Source organism: Scyliorhinus canicula, chromosome 12, assembly GCF_902713615.1.
Source record: "Scyliorhinus canicula chromosome 12, sScyCan1.1, whole genome shotgun sequence".
Lineage (NCBI taxonomy): Eukaryota > Metazoa > Chordata > Chondrichthyes > Carcharhiniformes > Scyliorhinidae > Scyliorhinus > Scyliorhinus canicula.
The window spans coordinates 787,448-808,065 of NC_052157.1; positions in this window are offsets into that span (position 1 = coordinate 787,448).

The following is a 20,618-nucleotide window of genomic DNA, read 5'->3' on the forward strand; positions in this document are numbered from 1 at the left end:
ATGGGGATGAGAAAATATCAGCCATGATTGAAAGGCGGAGCAGACTCGATGGGCTGAGTGGCCTAATCCTGCTCCTATATCTTATGGTCTTATGGGATGGATCAGTGATTCTTTGGGCGAGGTAGCACAGTGGTTAGCACTGTTATTTCACAGCGCCAGGGTCCCAGGTTCGATTCCCACCTTGGGTCACTGTACGGAGTCTGCACGTTCTCCCCGTGTCTGCGTGGGTTTCCTCCGGGTGCTCCGGTTTCCTCCCGCAAGTCCCGGAAGATGTGCTGTTAGGGGCTGGTTTAGCACAGTGAGCTAAACAGCTGGCTTGTAATGCAGAACAATGCCAGCAGCTCGGGTTCAATTCCCGTCCCAGCCTCCCCGAACAGGTGCCGGAATGTGGCGACTAGGGGCTTTTCACAGTAACTTCATTGATGCCTACTTGTGACAATAAGTGATTATTATTATTATTATTATTATTATTATTATTATTATTATTATTAATTGGACTTTCTGAATTCCCCCTCAGTGTACCTGAACAGGCGTCGGAAGGTGGCGACTAGGGGATTTTGTCAGTAGTTTCATTGCAGTGTTAATGTAAGCCTACTTGTGACAATAAAGATTATTATTATTAAATGGCAGAGAAACTGAAAAATTACTTTATGCCAGTCTTTATGAAAGAAGATTATTATTAGGTTGGAAATGTGAAGGAATTCTGTTGGAAAGGAGGGTAGATGTGTTTTTCTTCATTAACTCTCTGCCTAGAATCTACAGGCTTTTATATGGTGACCTGGATTCTGGATCTTGACCATACATCTACTTTTCAATATAAAAGGAAAGTGGATTACTGATTGAAAAATATATTGTCTTTACATTTGTTATGGGCCAGGGTTTAGAGAACCCCAAAGTATATCATGGAGTTCTCCTGACCCACACCTTTCACTAGATTGTGGTATGGGGAGCACACGGCCCACTCTACACGTGTGGCACAGCAGAAATGGAAAAGTATTTTTTAAAGCAAAACAATGTTTATTCTATGAACTCAAGTTAACCTTTTTAAAACATACGGTGAACATCTTAGCAACCATCAATTCAAATACAGCCCCAAAGAATACAACACTAAATAATGCTTACGCTGCCCTTTTAACATCCAGAAGATTTAAAAAAAACTTCCAGCAGAAGCACATCAGGTTAAAGTCGCTACTGAGAGCAGTTATTAGTTTTAAATCACCAAAGGATCGATTTACAGTCTTTAAATTAGAGAGAGAGACTCTAATACATCTTCTGGCTGTGACTGCAGCTATCCAGCTTTTCTCAAAGCAAAACTAGAAAGCAGAGCCAGAGCTCAGCCCCACCCACACTCTGACATCACTGCAGCCAGAGCTCAGCCCCACCCACACTCTGACATCACTGCAGCCAGAGCTCAGCCCCACCCACACTCTGACATCACTGCAGCCAGAGCTCAGCCCCACCCACACTCTGACATCACTGCAGCCAGAGCTCAGCTCCACCCACACTCTGACATCACTGCAGCCAGAGCTCAGCTCCACCCACACTCTGACATCACTGCAGCCAGAGCTCAGCTCCACCCACACTCTGACATCACTGCAGCCAGAGCTCAGCCCCACCCACACTCTGACATCACTGCAGCCAGAGCTCAGCCCCACCCACACGCTGACATCACTGCAGCCAGAGCTCAGCCCCACCCACACTCTGACATCACTGCAGCCAGAGCTCAGCCCCACCCACACTCTGACATCACTGCAGCCAGAGCTCAGCCCCACCCACACTCTGACATCACTGCAGCCAGAGCTCAGCCCCACCCACACTCTGACATCACTGCAGCCAGAGCTCAGCTCCACCCACACTCTGACATCACTGCAGCCAGAGCTCAGCCCCACCCACACTCTGACATCACTGCAGCCAGAGCTCAGCCCCACCCACACTCTGACATCACTGCGGCCAGAGCTCAGCCCCACCCACACTCTGACATCACTGCAGCCAGAGCTCAGCCCCACCCACACTCTGACATCACTGCAGCCAGAGCTCAGCCCCACCCACACTCTGACATCACTGCAGCCAGAGCTCAGCTCCACCCACACTCTGACATCACTGCAGCCAGAGCTCAGCCCCACCCACACTCTGACATCACTGCGGCCAGAGCTCAGCCCCACCCACACTCTGACATCACTGCAGCCAGAGCTCAGCCCCACCCACACTCTGGCATCACTGCAGCCAGAGCTCAGCCCCACCCACACTCTGACATCACTGCAGCCAGAGCTCAGCCCCACCCACACTCTGACATCACTGCAGCCAGAGCTCAGCCCCACCCACACTCTGACATCACTGCGGCCAGAGCTCAGCCCCACCCACACTCTGACATCACTGCGGCCAGAGCTCAGACCCACCCACACTCTGACATCACTGCAGCCGGAGCTCAGCCCCACCCACACTCTGACATCACTGCAGCCAGAGCTCAGCCCCACCCACACTCTGACATCACTGCAGCCAGAGCTCAGCTCCACCCACACTCTGACATCACTGCAGCCAGAGCTCAGCCCCACCCACACTCTGACATCACTGCGGCCAGAGCTCAGCTCCACCCACACTCTGACATCACTGCGGCCAGAGCTCAGCCCCACCCACACTCTGACATCACTGCGGCCAGAGCTCAGCCCCACCCACACTCTGACATCACTGCGGCCAGAGCTCAGCCCCACCCACACTCTGACATCACTGCAGCCAGAGCTCAGCCCCACCCACACTCTGACATCACTGCAGCCAGAGCTCAGCCCCACCCACACTCTGACATCACTGCAGCCAGAGCTCAGCTCCACCCACACTCTGACATCACTGCAGCCAGAGCTCAGCCCCACCCACACTCTGACATCACTGCAGCCAGAGCTCAGCCCCACCCACACTCTGACATCACTGCAGCCAGAGCTCAGCCCCACCCACACTCTGACATCACTGCAGCCAGAGCTCAGCCCCACCCACACTCTGACATCACTGCAGCCAGAGCTCAGCTCCACCCACACTCTGACATCACTGCAGCCAGAGCTCAGCCCCACCCACACTCTGACATCACTGCGGCCAGAGCTCAGCCCCACCCACACTCTGACATCACTGCAGCCAGAGCTCAGCCCCACCCACACTCTGACATCACTGCAGCCAGAGCTCAGCCCCACCCACACTCTGACATCACTGCAGCCAGAGCTCAGCTCCACCCACACTCTGACATCACTGCAGCCAGAGCTCAGCCCCACCCACACTCTGACATCACTGCAGCCAGAGTTCAACCCCACCCACACTCTGACATCACTGCAGCCAGAGCTCAGCTCCACCCACACTCTGACATCACTGCAGCCAGAGCTCAGCCCCACCCACACTCTGACATCACTGCAGCCAGAGCTCAGCCCCACCCACACTCTGACATCACTGCAGCCAGAGCTCAGCTCCACCCACACTCTGACATCACTGCAGCCAGAGCTCAGCCCCACCCACACTCTGACATCACTGCAGCGAGAGCCCAGCTCCACCCACACTCTGACATCACTGCAGCCAGAGCTCAGCCCCACCCACACTCTGACATCACTGCAGCCAGAGCTCAGCCCCACCCACACTCTGACATCACTGCAGCCAGAGCTCAGCCGCACCCACACTCTGACATCACTGCAGCCAGAGCTCAGCTCCACCCACACTCTGACATCACTGCAGCCAGAGCTCAGCCCCACCCACACTCTGACATCACTGCGGCCAGAGCTCAGCCCCACCCACACTCTGACATCACTGCGGCCAGAGCTCAGCCCCACCCACACTCTGACATCACTGCAGCCAGAACTCAGCCCCACCCACACTGTGACATCACTGCAGCCAGAGCTCAGCCCCACCCACACTCTGATATCACTGCAGCCAGAACTCAGCCCCACCCACACTGTGACATCACTGCAGCCAGAGCTCAGCCCCACCCACACTCTGATATCACTGCAGCCAGAACTCAGCCCCACCCACACTCTGACATCACTGCAGCCAGAGCTCAGCCCCACCCACACTCTGACATCACTGCGGCCAGAGCTCAGCTCCACCCACACTCTGACATCACTGCAGCCAGAGCTCAGCCCCACCCACACTCTGACATCACTGCAGCCAGAGCTCAGCCCCACCCACACTCTGACATCACTGCAGCCAGAGCTCAGCCCCACCCACACTCTGATATCACTGCAGCCAGAGCTCAGCTCCACCCACACTCTGACATCACTGCAGCCAGAGCTCAGCTCCACCCACACTGACATCACTGCAGCCAGAGCTCAGCTCCACCCACACTCTGACATCACTGCGGCCAGAGCTCAGCTCCACCCACACTCTGACATCACTGCAGCCAGAGCTCAGCTCCACCCACACTCTGACATCACTGCAGCCAGAGCTCAGCCCCACCCACACTCTGACATCACTGCGGCCAGAGCTCAGCCCCACCCACACTCTGACATCACTGCAGCCAGAGCTCAGCCCCACCCACACTCTGATATCACTGCAGCCAGAGCTCAGCCCCACCCACACTCTGACATCACTGCAGCCAGAGCTCAGCCCCACCCACACTCTGACGTCACTGCGGCCAGAGCTCAGCCCCACCCACACTCTGACATCACTGCAGCTAGAGCTCAGCCCCACCCACACTCTGACATCACTGCAGTAACATGAGCTGACATTTCTTAAAGTGACATTCTCATGACACATTAACAGTAATTAACTTGGAATAAGAATTGGAAATGCACAGGCATGTATCAAGTAAAATAAAAAAAACATTTTCCATAGGACCACTCTTCAAATTGCTGAACACAGGCTTCCACCTGTAATGGCCTTTCTCTTTCATTTGGTCCATGAACCCACTGTTCAGTATATCCACTTTTTAGCATTTGCTTTCTCTCTGTATTGTACAACATTCTCTCTGTGGTGAATGTGATTCACACTATATATAGTTGCCAATATAACTCCGTGTATATATGTTCACTATCCACCATTGTAAGTGCAGTTGCACTATCCGACCACCAGGGGGAGTCGCTCTGGGAGTACGCAAGAGTTTGTACTGGGCTCCTCCCTTGGCTCCGCCCAGGACTCCTCCCCCTGGGACCGATCAGTGCCTTAGAGCCAGCCTGCAGTCATCTGGAGTTCAACGACGAACAGGCTGGCTCTGTTGTAAGTGTATTAAAGCCTTTGTTCAGATCCAACTACACGTGTTCGCTGAATTGATGGTTCCATCACTCTCATTACACAGCAAAGCAGATAGCTGCCAAGAAAATACAGCCAGTTTCAACTGGACGTTGTGTGGAATCATAGAATTTACAATGCAGAAGGAGACCATTCAGCCCATCGAGTCTGCACTGGCCCTTGAAAGAGCAAGCTTTGCTTTTTTACAGCATTTATTTTCAGGGTTTTTGAACGGAGTGAGAATTTTTCATTTTTTTTTAAGCCCACGTCCCCACCCTATCCCCGTAACCCAGCAACCCCACCTAACCATTTGGACGTGAAGGGGCAATTTAGCATGGCTAATCCACCTAACCTGCACATCTTTGGACTTGTGGGAGGCAACTGGAGCACCCGGAGGAAACCCACGCAGACCGGGGAGAACGTGCAGACTCCGCACGATTACCTGAAGCCAGAATTGAACCCAGGTCCTTGGAGCTGCGAGGCAGCAGTGCTAACCAATGTGCCACCGCGCTGGCCCCATGTTGCAGAAGGAAAGTGAATTGTAGTTCCATGTGTTGAAGCACTAATCCATACAGAACAGAATGAGGGACAACTGAGCTCCGTTCCTTCACTGTTTGGTGTGGCTGAAACCAGCAATCATTGTTTGGCAAACCACTGTTGCACCTCTATTAGGCGATGTACGGTAGGACCTGTACTACAGGTACATTGGTAGTCCCTGAGTATAAATATGTGTGTCCCCCATGCTGCAGCCATTTCGCCAGCTGCTGTGGGAGGCCACACATCTCAGAGCAATAAAGCCTCAGTTGTATCCAACTCAAGTCTTTGTCCAATTGATCGTGCATCAATTTATTGCTCTAAGATTTTGAAAAGATGGACCTCCGTATCAAACCGGATCGCCTGCAGCTGGATCCACATTCAAGCGATGCCAAAAAGGACCTTCAGCACTGGCTAGCTTGTTTCGAGGCGGACATCAACTCGGCGCCAAACCCTGTTCCGGAGGCTCAGAAGATACAGATCCTGTAATCAAGGTTGAGCTCCAGCGTCTTTTCGCTGATCCAGGACGCGCCGAACTACGCCGAAGCCATGACGCTTCTCAAAGAGAATTACACTCAGAAGACGAACACGCTCTTCGCCAGGCACGTGCTCGCCACTCGCTCTCAACTCCCTGGTGAGTCCATAGAAGACTTCTGGCGGGCCCTAATCCCACTAGTCCTGGACTGTGACTGTCAGGCCATCACGGCCACGGAACATTCAAACCTCCTTCTGCGGGACGCGTTTGTTACGGGGATTGGGTCGGACCACATACGCCAGCGACTTTTAGAAGGGGCCACGCTCGATCTCGCAGAGACAGAGAAGCTAGCGCTCTCTATGATGGTCGCCTCGCGCAATATTCAGGCCGACACCCCCAGCCGCACGGCCCACCCCTCCTACACATCATGGACCCCACAGACGGCCGCCCCAGCGGGGGCCTTACCCAGCCAATACGCCTGCGCCACGCGCCAGCCAGCGGACCCCGGGGGTCCCCGATGTTACTTTTGCGGCCAACAGAAACACCCTCGCCAGCGCTGCCCTTTGTAAAGCTTGCGGTAAGAAGGGGCATTTCGCCGCGGTGTGTCAGGCCCGTGCAGTCGCCGCTATCGACCCCACCCCCCTTGTTTACAGACAATGGTGGGCGCCATCTTCATCTCCCTGTACCACGCGCTGCCAGTGGGCGCCACCATCTTCCCCTCCGCGCAACATGTGCAGCCCATGGGAGCCGCCATTTTGTCCTCAAGATCTTCAGGCGCCGCCATCTTGCCTCCCCCACGGCCCGTGGGCACCGCCAACGTTCCAGGACCTGTACCCCCCGGGCTCCCCATCATCCGACACCAGCGGCGACCGACCACGACTCGCCTCAGTGACCATCGACCAATCTCGTCCGCACAACTTGGCCACCGCATCGACCAGCGTTAAAATCAACGGACACGTGACCTCTTGCCTGCTGGACTCCGGAAGCACCGAAAGCTTCATCCACCCGGACACGGTAAGGCGCTGCTCCCTCGCGGTCCACCCCGCCAACCAAAGAATCTCCCTGGCCTTCGGATCCCATTCCGTGGCAATCCGGGAGTACTCTACGGTCACACTCACGGTCCAGGGCGTAGAATTCAGCGGCTTCCGCCTCTACGTCCTCCCTAATCTCTGCGCTGCCCTACTACTCGGCCTGGACTTCCAGTGCAACCTCCAGAGCCTAGCCCTGAAATTCGGCGGGCCCCTACCACCCCTCACTGTGCGTGGCCTCGCAACCCTAAAGGTCGATCCGCTTTCCTTCTTAGCAAATCTAACCCCGGATTACAAACCCGTCGCCACCAGGCAGACGGTACAGCGCCCAGGACAGGACCTTCATCAGGTCTGAGGTCCAGCGGCTGCTTCGGGAAGGCATCATCGAGGCCAGCAACAGCCCCTGGAGGGCCCAAGTGGTAGTCGTTAAGCCAGACCATCAATTGGTACACACAGCTCGATGTGTACCCCCCCCCCCCCCCCCCCCCCCACCCACGCATATCTGATATGATCAATCAGGTTGCACAGTACCGAGTCTTCTCAACGGTAAACCTCAAATCCGCCTACCACCAGCTCCCCATTCGTAAATCGGACCGTCCATACACGGCCTTCGAGGCGGACAGCCGCCTCTATCACTTCCTCAGGGTTCCCTTCGGCGTCACTAACGGGGCCTCGATCTTCCAAAGGGAGATGGACCGAATGGTCCGGTTTGCGGGCCACCTTCCCATACCTAGACGTCACCATCTGCGGCCATGATCTCCACACCGGGCCTAGTGGTTAGCACAACCGCCTCACGGCGCTGAGGTCCCAGGTTCGATCCCGGCTCTGGGTCACTGTCCGTGTGGAGTTTGCACATTCTCCCCGTGTCTGCGTGGGTTTCGCCCCCACAACCCAAAAATGTGCAGAGTAGGTGGATTGGCCACGCTAAATTGCCCCTTAATTGGAAAAAATAATTGGCTAACCTAAATTTATTAAAAAAAAGGAATAATAAAAAATGATCTCCACACCGCCACTCTCCTAAACCTCACCTACAGCAAGGAGAAGTGCGTGTTCAGCATGACACACTTAGCCATCCTCGGCTACGTGGTCCAGAACAGAGTTCTGGGGCCCGATCCCGACCACATGGAGCTCCCCCTCCCCCACTGCCCCAAGGCCCTCAAACGCCGCCTGGGGTTCTTTTCCTACTACGCTCAGTGGGTCCCAACCTATGCGGACAAGACCCGCCCACTCATACAGTCCACCCATTTTTCCCTGATGGCCGAGGCACAACAGGCCTTCGCCCGTATCAGAGCCAATATCGCCAAGGCCGGGATGCACGCAGTAGACGAGACATTGCCCTTTCAAGTAGAGAGTGACACATCAGACATCGCCCTAGCTGCCACCCTCAATCAGGCAGGCAGACCCGTGGCATTCTTTTCCCGCACCCTTCATGCCTCAGAAATTCGGCACTCTTCCGTCGAAAAAGAGGCCCAAGCCATCGTTGAAGCTGCGCGGCATTGGGGACATTACCTGGCCGACAGGAGATTCCCTCTCCTCACTGACCAACGGTCGGTCGTCATCATGTTGACCACACAGCGGGGTAAGATCAAAAATGATAAGATCTTGAGGTGGAGGATCGAGCTCTCCACCTACAATTACGATATTTAGTATCGCCCCGGCAAGCTCAACGAGCCCCCAGACGCCCTATCCCGAGGTATATGTGCCAACGCACAAGTAGACCGACTCCGGACCCTGCACGACGACCTTTGTCAACCGGGAGTCACATGGTTCTACCATTTCATAAAGGCCGACAATCTGCCCTACTCTGTCGAGGAAGTACGGACAATCACCAGAGACTGCCAGGTCTGTGCCGAGTGAAAGCCTCTTCTACCGGCCGGACCGTGCGCCTGGTGAAGGCCTCCTGCCCCTTTGAACGCCACAGCGTGGATTTCAAAGGGCCCCTCCCCTCCACCGACCGAAACACGTATTTTCTCAGAGTGGTCGATGAGTATTCCAGATTCCCCTTCGCCATCCCATGCCCCAATATGACATCTGCCACCCTCCCCTCCCCCGGCCCGGCGCCACCCTCCCCTCCCCCGGTCTGGCGCCACCCTCCCCTCCCCCGGCGCTCCCAGCAGCAAACCCCCCGGGACCATCTGCCCTCCCCCTGCCCGAGGATGAAGAGGATTTCGGCTCCCGGAGGCTCCGGACATCAGACCAGCATCAGCATCGCCGCCACAACTACGTCGCTCCCAGCGGCACATCAAGGCCCCGGACCGGTTAAACCTCTAACTGGTCCACTGGACTTCTAAAGACGTTTTTTTTTCTCTCTATCAAATATTGTAAATGTAAATGTAAAAAGAAAACCATTTGTTGTATATAGTTCTCCACAACCCTGCCGGACTCAATATTAACAGGGGGTGAATGTGGTAAACCACTGTTGCACCTCTATTAGAGGATGTATGGTAGGACCTGTACTACAGGTACGTCGGTCGTCCCTGAGTATAAATATGTGTGTCCTCCATGTTGCAGCCATTTCACCAGCTGCTGTGGGAGGCCACACATCTTACAGCAATAAAGCCTCAGTTGTACCCAACTCAAGTCTTTGTGCAATTGATCGCGTATCACATTGTTCACTTGTCCCAGACAGACTACACTTGCTCCCTCGCCTCCCCAAAGCTGATGTCATTGGCTGAGCTAACTTTTAAGTGCAAACAGATCATGGGGTGAAAAATGGAGGATTCATACTTTCAAAACAAACACAATAAAGGTGTACGCTGTAGTGAAAAAGGATTTGTGGTAAACACAGACAGTAAATGATGGTGTCTATTGAAATACATGGGAATCTGCTGCTAAGTACAATTTCAATGGCGCCTGCAGGAATTGTATTTCCATTTGGGTGACTTTAGTGATTTTTCACTTTTCTATCTGTAGAAAATCAGACTTGTGGCTTTGAAAACACATACAAAACTTTGAAAATAGTGTAGGGTAAATGGGCCGCAGATTCCAGGTTACTATGAAATCAGCCATTATCTTATCAAATGGCAGAACAGGCTCGAAGGGCTGAATGGCCTCTTCCTTCTGCACATTTGTATGATGACTGGCCAGGAACAGGATTGAGTGGGGAAGTACTAATCTCAAAATATGTACATTTGTGAGTTTCTCTTCCAGTAAAAACAGAAAATGTTGAAAAATGCTCAGCAGGTATAGCTGTGCATGTGTGTGGGAGGGGGAGTTGTTGGAGTTTGCAGCTGGGGCTGTGTGTGTGTGGGGAGGGGGCTGGTGTCTATGTGTGGGAGGGGGAGTGCGTGGAGTTTGCAGCAGGATTTGTGTGTGTGTGTCTGCGTGTGTGTGTGTGTAGCTGTGTGTGTGTGTCTGCGTGTGTGTGTGTGTAGCTGTGTGTGTGTATGTAGCTGTGTGTGTCTGTGTGTGTGTGTATGTAGCTGTGTGTGTGGGTGTGCATGTGTGGGAGGGGTGTGTGTGTGTGTGGGAGGGGTGTGTGTATGTAGCTGTGTGTGTGTCTGCGTGTGTGTGGGTGTGCGTGTGTGGGAGGGGTGTGTGTGTGTGTGTGGGAGGGGTGTGTGTGTGTGTGGGAGGGGTGTGTGTGTGTGTGGGAGGGGTGTGTGGGTGTGTGGGAGGGGTGTGTGTGTGTGTGGGAGGGGTGTGTGTGTGTGTGGGAGGGGTGTGTGTGTGTGTGGGAGGGGTGTGTGTGTGTGTGGGAGGGGTGTGTGGGTGTGTGGGAGGGGGGGGGTGTGTAGCTGTGTGTGTGTGTGGGAGGGGGGGGTGTGTAGCTGTGTGTGTGTGTGGGAGGGGGGGGGGGGTGTGTAGCTGTGTGTGTGTGTGTGGGAGGGGGGGGGGTGTGTAGCTGTGTGTGTGTGGGAGGGGTGTGTGTGTGTAGCTGTGTGTGTGTGTGGGAGGGGTGTGTGTGTGTAGGTGTGTGTGTCTGTCTGTGTGTGTGGGAGGGGTGTGTGTGTGTAGGTGTGTGTGTCTGTCTGTGTGTGTGGGAGGTGTGTGTGTGTGTGTGTGTGTGTGTGTGTAGGTGTGTGTGTGTCTGGCAGGTTGATGGCAAAAGTGAAGTCGTATGATGTTCAGGGTGTACTAGCTAGATGGATAAAGAACTGGCTGGGCAACAGGAGACAGAGAGTAGTGGTGGAAGGGAGTGTCTCAAAATGGAGAAGGGTGACTAATGGTGTTCCACAGGGATCCGTGCTCGGACCACTGCTGTTTGTGATCTACATAAATGACCTTGGGGAAGGTATAGATGGTCTGATTAGCAAGTTTGCAGATGATACTAAGATTGGTGGAGTTGCAGATAGCGAGGAGGACTGTCAGAGAATACAACAAAATATAGATAGATTGGAGAGTTGGGCAGAGAAATGGCAGATGGAGTTCAATCCAGGCAAATGCAAGGTGATGCATTTTGGAAGGTCAAATTCAAGACCTTCCCTCCCACACACACAGACAGACACACACCCCTCCCACACACACACACCCCTCCCACACACACACACACACACAGCTACACACACAGTTACATAGTCTGTGGTTGCTCAGAGACGGTGGGTTGACGTTCATGGTCTTGGTTTAGCTCACTCGGCTAAATCGCTGGCTTGTAAAGCAGACCAAGCAGGCCAGTAGCACGTTTCGATTCCCGTACCAGCCTCCCCGGACAGGCGCCGGAATGTGGTGACTAGGGGCTTTTCACAGTAACTTCATTGAAGCCTACTCGTGACAATAAGCGATTTTCATTTCATTTGTTCATGCATGGTGTTCGCCAGGGAGTGTTTGCTTGCTTCCATTTTGGAGTCTTTCAACGAGCTGTCTGTGGAGGCTCACGTCACTCTCTTTGTGGAGTCTTATCACTCGCACTGTGGAGCCTGTCATCGCTCTCTCTGTGGAGTCTTTCTGTGCTCTCTGTGTGGCGTCGTTTTGGGTATAGCTGTCATCCAATGTATCGACGATCTGCCATGGCACCATGGTGTTGGATTCATCTACTGCGAGTAGCGTCGTGTTGAGCTTTGCGACCGTGTTGCTGATGCTGTGATCAGTATATCCGAATAACTCAGCCATGTCTGAGTAGTATTCTTCGAAAAACAAATCATCTTTTTTTGTTTCGGATTTGGTATTGTTTTCTTCATCTTTTTTTGTTTTGGAATTGTTTTTATTCTCTTCACTTTGGGTGATGCAGACTGCTTGTCCCAGGGTGTTGTGAGAGTTATTTTCAACTGCTGGTGTAAGTTCGGGCGTTTTTTTGTCTTTTGAGGTAAGAAAATTGGGTTTTACAGCTTTAAGTATCTTGTTTTAAATTTTCGGGCATGGTCCGGATCCTCAGACGTAATGACGCTCGTGATGTCATGAGTAGGAATCAATTGCGCATGCGCAAATCGGCCTTCCTTTACTGTGCGGTTTTGTGTCCACTGCACATGCTCGGCTTGCGCATGCGCATAACGATCTGCGACCAATACTTTTTGAGACTGCGCATGCGCGGCTTGCGCATCACATGGGATTAGGGGTAATTAATTAGCTTGAATAGAAGACTGGCTGACGGACAGGAGACAGAGTCGGGATAAATGGCTCTTTTCCTGGAAGATAAGATGTAACTATACTGGGGTGCCACAGGGTTCAGTCTTTGTGTTCCAACTATTTACAATCTATAATAACGACTTGGATACAGGGATACAAGGTTCTATAGTCAAATGTGCAGATGACACAAAACTAGGTGGGACAGTAAGTTGCAATGAGGGAATAAGAACCTTACAAATGGACATAGATAGGTTAAGAGAGTGGGCCAAAATGTGGCAAATGGAATTTAACGTGGATAAGTGTGAGGTCATCTATTTTGGTCGGAAAAATGAGAAGGCAACTTATTACCTAAATGGGGGAGACTTCAGGGAGCTCCAATGCAGAGGGATCTGGGAGCTCCGTTACAGAGGGATCGGGGAGCTCCGATGCAGAGGGATCGGGGAGCTCCGATGCAGAGGGATCTGGGAGCTCCGATGCAGAGGGATCTGGGAGCTCCGATGCAGAGGGATCTGGGAGCTCCGTGCAGAGGGATCTGGGAGCTCCGATACAGAGGGATCTGGGAGCTCCGATGCAGAGGATCTGGGAGCTCCGATGCAGAGGGATCTGGGAGCTCCGATGCAGAGGGATCGGGGAGCTCCGATGCAGAGGGATCTGGGAGCTCCGATGCAGAGGGATCTGGGAGCTCCGATGCAGAGGGATCTGGGAGCTCCGTTACAGAGGGATCTGGGAGCTCCGTTACAGAGGGATCTGGGAGCTCCGATGCAGAGGGATCGGGGAGCTCCGATGCAGAGGGATCGGGGGGCTCCGATGCAGAGGGATCTGGGGGCTCCGTGCAGAGGGATCTGGGAGCTCCGATGCAGAGGGATCGGGGAGCTCCGATGCAGAGGGATCTGGGAGCTCCGATGCAGAGGGATCTGGGAGCTCCGTGCAGAGGGATCGGGGAGCTCCGATGCAGAGGGATCTGGGAGCTCCGATGCAGAGGGATCTGGGAGCTCCGATGCAGAGGGATCTGGGAGCTCCGATGCAGAGGGATCTGGGAGCTCCGATGCAGAGGGATCTGGGAGCTCCGATGCAGAGGGATCGGGGAGCTCCGTGCAGAGGGATCGGGGAGCTCCGATGCAGAGGGATCTGGGAGCTCCGATGCAGAGGGATCTGGGAGCTCCGTGCAGAGGGATCGGGGAGCTCCGATGCAGAGGGATCTGGGAGCTCCGATGCAGAGGGATCTGGGAGCTCCGATGCAGAGGGATCTGGGAGCTCCGATGCAGAGGGATCTGGGAGCTCCGATGCAGAGGGATCTGGGAGCTCCGATGCAGAGGGATCGGGGAGCTCCATTACAGAGGGATCGGGGAGCTCCGTGCAGAGGGATCAGGGAGCTCCGTTACAGAGGGATCAGGGAGCTCCGTTACAGAGGGATCTGGGAGCTCCGATGCAGAGGGATCTGGGAGCTCCGATGCAGAGGGATCTGGGAGTTCCGATGCAGAGGGATCGGGGAGCTCCGATGCAGAGGGATCGGGGAGCTCCGATGCAGAGGGATCTGGGAGCTCCGATGCAGAGGGATCTGGGAACTCCGATGCAGAGGGATCTGGGAGCTCAGTGCAGAGGGATCAGGGAGCTCCGTTACAGAGGGATCTGGGAGCTCCATTACAGAGGGATCGGGGAGCTCCGTGCAGAGGGATCAGGGAGCTCCGTTACAGAGGGATCAGGGAGCTCCGTTACAGAGGGATCTGGGAGCTCCGATGCAGAGGGATCTGGGAGCTCCGATGCAGAGGGATCTGGGAGTTCCGATGCAGAGGGATCGGGGAGCTCCGATGCAGAGGGAACGGGGAGCTCCGATGCAGAGGGATCTGGGAGCTCCGATGCAGAGGGATCTGGGAACTCCGATGCAGAGGGATCTGGGAGCTCAGTGCAGAGGGATCTGGGAGCTCCGATGCAGAGGGATCTGGGAGCTCCGATGCAGAGGGATCTGGGAGCTCTGTGCAGAGGGATCTGGGAGCTCCGATGCAGAGGGATCGGGGAGCTCCGATGCAGAGGGATCTGGGATCTCCGATGCAGAGGGATCTGGGAGCTCCGATGCAGAGGGATCTGGGAGCTCTGATGCAGAGGGATCTGGGAGCTCCGATGCAGAGGGATCTGGGAGCTCCGATGCAGGGGGAGCGGGGAGCTCCGTTACAGAGGGATCTGGGAGCTCCGAAGCAGAGGGATCGGGGAGCTCCGATGCAGAGGGATCGGGGAGCTCCGTGCAGAGGGATCTGGGAGCTCCGTGCAGAGGGATCTGGGAGCTCCGATGCAGAGGGATCTGGGAGCTCCGATGCAGAGGGATCTGGGAGCTCCGATGCAGAGGGATCGGGGAGCTCCGATACAGAGGGATCTGGGAGCTCCGATGCAGAGGGATCTGGGAGCTCCGTGCAGAGGGATCGGGGAGCTCCGATGCTGAGGGATCTGGGAGCTCCGATGCAGAGGGATCTGGGAGCTCCGATGCAGAGGGATCTGGGAGCTCCGATGCAGAGGGATCTGGGAGCTCCGATGCAGAGGGATCTGGGAGCTCCGATGCAGAGGGATCGGGGAGCTCCATTACAGAGGGATCGGGGAGCTCCGTGCAGAGGGATCAGGGAGCTCCGTTACAGAGGGATCAGGGAGCTCCGTTACAGAGGGATCTGGGAGCTCCGATGCAGAGGGATCTGGGAGCTCCGATGCAGAGGGATCTGGGAGTTCCGATGCAGAGGGATCGGGGAGCTCCGATGCAGAGGGATCGGGGAGCTCCGATGCAGAGGGATCTGGGAGCTCCGATGCAGAGGGATCTGGGAACTCCGATGCAGAGGGATCTGGGAGCTCAGTGCAGAGGGATCTGGGAGCTCCGATGCAGAGGGATCTGGGAGCTCCGATGCAGAGGGATCTGGGAGCTCTGTGCAGAGGGATCTGGGAGCTCCGATGCAGAGGGATCGGGGAGCTCCGATGCAGGGGGATCTGGGATCTCCGATGCAGAGGGATCTGGGAGCTCCGATGCAGAGGGATCTGGGAGCTCCGATGCAGAGGGATCTGGGAGCTCCGATGCAGAGGGATCTGGGAGCTCCGATGCAGAGGGATCTGGGTGCCTTTGTGCATGAGTCACAGAAAATGAACGCGCAGGTGCAGCAGATAATAAAGAAAGCGAATGGAATGTTGGCAACATTTATAGCAAAAGGAATTGAGTATAAAGGTAAGGAAGTGTTGTTGTTACTGTACAAGGTATTGCTGAGACCGCACGTGGAGTATTGGGCACAGTTTGGGTCCCCTTGTTTGAGGAAGGATGTAGTGGCATTGGAGGCAGTTCAGAGGAGAGTCACTAGATTGATTCCAGAGATGAGGGGTTGTTGGATGAGGAGAGATTGAAACATTTAGGCCTATACTGTGTAGGGTTTAGAAGAATGAGGGGAGGTATACAAGATGTTAAAAGTTATGGATCAAGTAGATGTGGAGCGGATGCTTCCTCTTGTGGACAATCTTGAACGAGAGGTCATAATCTTAGAATAAGATGTAACACATTTAAAACAGATTTGAGGAGAAACTACCTCTCCCAAATAGTTGAGAATCTGTGGAATTCACTACCCCAGAGTACGATGGATACTGGGCCAGTGAGTAAAGTTAAGGAGGCGTCAGACATATTTTTAATTGGTAATGGGTTGAAGGGTTATGGAGAATGGGCAGGAGGGCGGAGTTGAGGCCAGGATGGGATCAGCCATGATCACATTGAGGGTGTTAGGCTCAGGAGGCTAAATTGCCGACTCCTGCTCCTCGGTCATGTGTTCTAGGAAGGAGCTGCTCTGGCTGATTTCACAATCCAGCTCTTGGTCTGTAACATTGTAGGTAAAAGAAGAGGAACATAATGATGAACCATCAATTGAACGCGAGACGAGTTGCTGTACAAACATATGGCTTTAATCAGCTAGATGTTAGCCCTGTGGTCGATTACAGTAGAAGGACGACAGGCAGGTCAAATCGGTCGCTGCTGTGCCGCGCAGCGACCGGGGATCCCCCCCTCCGGGCCTTTCTGGGCCCTTCCAGCGCACCACGTCAATCTCCCCCCCCCCCCCCCCCCGCCCCCCGTCTCCGGGCCCCTGCGCCTGGCCTGCGCGCCTCTCTGCCCCCGCTCTCAGCCGCTCCGATCGGCCCGCCGGCACCGCTAACCCCGCCCCCAGCAACCACGAGTGTCCCCAAACACTCTCCAAATACCCCCCTACACCCCCCAAACATATAATGGTCGCCTCATTATAGGAAGGACGTGGAAGCCTTGGAACGGGTGCAGAGGAGATTTACCAGGATGTTGCCTGGTATGGAGGGAAAATCTTATGAGGAAAGGCTGATGGACTTGAGGTTGTTTTCGTTAGAGAGAAGAAGGTTAAGAGGTGACTTAATAGAGGCATACAAAATGATCAGAGGGTTAGATAGGGTGGACAGCGAGAGCCTTCTCCCGCGGATGGAGGTGGCTAGCACGAGGGGACATAGCCTTAAATTGAGGGGTAATAGATATAGGACAGAGGTCAGAGGTGGGTTTTTTTACGCAAAGAGTGGTGAGGCCGTGGAATGCCCTACCTGCAACAGTAGTGAACTCGCCAACATTGAGGGCATTTAAAAGTTTATTGGATAAGCATATGGATGATAAGGGCATAGTGTAGGTTAGATGGCCTTTAGTTTTTGACTTCCCATGTCGGTGCAACATCGTGGGCCGAAGGGCCTGTACTGCGCTGTATCGTTCTATGTTCTCTGTTCTATCCCCAAACCCACCCCCAACCCACCCAAACACCCCCATCCCACCCAAACACCCCCAACCCACCCAAACACCCCCATCCCACCCAAACACCCCCATCCCACCCAAACACCCCCAACCCACCCAAACACCCCCATCCCACCCAAACACCCCCATCCCACCCAAACACCCCCAACCCACCCAAACACCCCCATCCCACCCAAACACCCCCAACCCACCCAAACACCCCCATCCCACCCAAACACCCCCATCCCACCCAAACACCCCCATCCCACCCAAACACCCCCATCCCACCCAACACCCCCATCCCACCCAAACACCCCCATCCCACCCAAACACCCCCATCCCATCCAAACAACCCCCACACCCCCATCCACTAAACCCACCCACCACCCCAAAACACCCCATCCCCCCTAAACCCCCAAACATCCCCAAACCCACCCCCCCAAACACCCCCATCACGCCTAAACCCCCCAAACCCACCCCCATCCTGCCTAAACTCCCCAAACACCCCCATCCTATCCCCCAGAAAAACAAAACTCCCCCCCCCCCCCTCCCGTTTCCCCAACGCGCGATGTCTGTGTCTATGTATTTATATTATATATTTATGTATTATCTAAGTTATTTCATGTATGGTATGATCTGTCTGGACTGCAGAACGTCGAAAAATGGCCCTTCTTCCCGCAGCTCTTACAGAGGGCGGAGTGGGCCGGGCAGCGGACTTGTCAGGGTATCCCGCGGCGCAGGCCTGAGGGGGGTCGGGAGCGGCGGATGGCGGTGGGGTAGCGTGCCAGGAGGCCCAGGGCGCTGCAGTGCGGCTGGGGACATAGGCGCGGGCGTTTAAGTCGGCGACCTCCAGGGAGGTGGAGAGAGTCCGTGCCTCAGTTAGGCTGAGGTCGGCTTTCTCCAGCATCCGCTGGCGGATAGCGGGGGGCTGCATCCCAGCCACGTAAGCATCTCTGATTAAACGTTCCATGTGCTCAGTGGCTGAAAATTGGAGGCAGGAGCAATTCCTCCCCAGGATAGCGAGAGCCTGGTAAAAATCATCTAAGGACTCGGGGAACTGTTGTCTGGTAGCCAGCAGATGTCGGGCGTACACTCGGTTTACCGGCTTAAGAAAGCGTATCCATAGTGACGTCATATTCCTTTTCTTCCTCTATCATCGCGTAGGCCGCCATGCCCACGCTGGAATGGAGAATATGAAGTTTCTGTGCCATGGTGGGGGGGCTGCTTGCGGTCGCCAGGTAACCATCGAAACACGCCAGCCAACGCTTGAAGATTGCCGATGCTTTCGGAGTTTGCGGCTGATGCGGAGGCATTCGGGCTTGATCCGGAGCTCCATCTTCAAATTTCTAGTATATTAAATTGATGAACCATCAATTGAACGCGAGACGAGTTGAAAAAAAGTATGGCTTTAATATACTAGATGTTAAGCCCTGCGGTCGATTCCAGTACAAGGACGACCGCCGGGAGTACTGGGTATTTATACCCCGCCCTGGAGGTGGGGTTAACTCAGCCTCTCGACCAATCGGGGAGCCGTCACATGACCGGTCTCAACCAACCGGTCGAGAGGCACATGACCGACCAGGGCCAATGGTAAGCCGGTGTTCTGCACCAATGGCAGGCAGCTATGCTAATCATACCACCACATTCACCCCTTGCAGAGAAAGAAACCGAGGGGGGGGGGGTGTCAATGAGAGCTGGGGGGGGGGGGGGGAGAACTGGTGGTATGAGTAGTAAGGAGAGAAAAAAATGTATCCTTGGCTTCCCACTGGCCCAGACATTTAACAACAGTACATACTGTCCATACAAGGTCCATGGTGGTGTTGAAGTTAAATGGACTCGATCAGCCTTTTTGTTGCCCGTGACGTCCTGGCAGACCGCCGCAGGGGAGTTGGTGACGCTGGTTCAGCCGATGGTGGTGGTTCAGCTGATGTCCTGGAGTCCGGGAGCGATGGTCCTTGAACTGTCTCCGTACCCCGGGCTGGTGGTGGAGACGCCATGGATGGGGAAGGGGTGGTCTGGGTGGGGCGCTGAGGGAAAAGGGGCAGAGGGAGGGTCTGTGGTGAAGGGGGGGAGGGCCGCACGCCGGCGGGTGCCAGGTCCCGGAGGGAGACCGTGTCCTACCGACCGTCGGGGTACTCCACGTACGCATACTGCGGGTTAGCGTGGAGTAACTGGACTTGTTCCACCAACGGGTCGGACTTGTGCACCCGCACATGCTTCCGGAGCAAGATGGGTCCGGGGGTGACCAGCCACGTCGGGAGAGGGGATCCGGAGGACGACTTCCTGGGGAAAACAAGAAGACGTTCACGAGGTGTCTGATTTGTTGCGGTACAGAGGAGGGAGCGGATAGAATGTAGGGCATCGGGGATCACCTCTTGCCATCGGGAAATAGGGAGATCTCTGGACCGGAGGGCCAGTAGGATGTCTTCCAGATGGTACCATTCTCCCGCTCGACCTGTCCGTTACCCCGAGGGTTATAGCTGGTCGTCCTGCTAGAGGCAATGCCCCTGCTGAGCAGGAATTGACGCAGCTCGTCGCTCATAAAGGAGGACCCCCGATCGCTGTGTATGTACGCGGGGTAGCCGAACAGGGAGAAGATGGAGAGGAGGGCCTTAATGACGGTCGATGTGGTCATGTCGGGGCAGGGAATGGCGAAGGGGAAGCGGGAGTGTTCGTCGATCACCGCCAGGAAGTAAATGTTTGGATTGTTAGAGGGAAGGGGCCCCTTGAAGTCTGTGCTGAGACGTTCGAAGGGGCGAGATGCTTTGATCAGATGTGCGCGCTCGGGGCGGTAGAAGTGCGGTTTACACTCTGCGCAGATGTGGCAGTCACGGGTTACTGTCCTGACTTCCTCGATGGAGTAGGGCAGGTTGCGGGTCTTTATGAAATGGTAGAAACGGGTCACCCCTGGATGGCAGAGGTCCGCGTGGAGGGAGCGGAGGCGGTCTATCTGCGCGCTGGCGCAGGTACCGCGGGACAGGGCATCAGGAGGCACATTGAGCTTCCCAGGATGATTCAAGATATCATAGTTGTACGTGGACAACTCAATCAGCCACCGCAAGATCTTGTCATTCTTAATCTTGGCCCCTCTGTGCATTATCGAACATGAAGGCTACTGACTGTTGGTCTGTGAGGA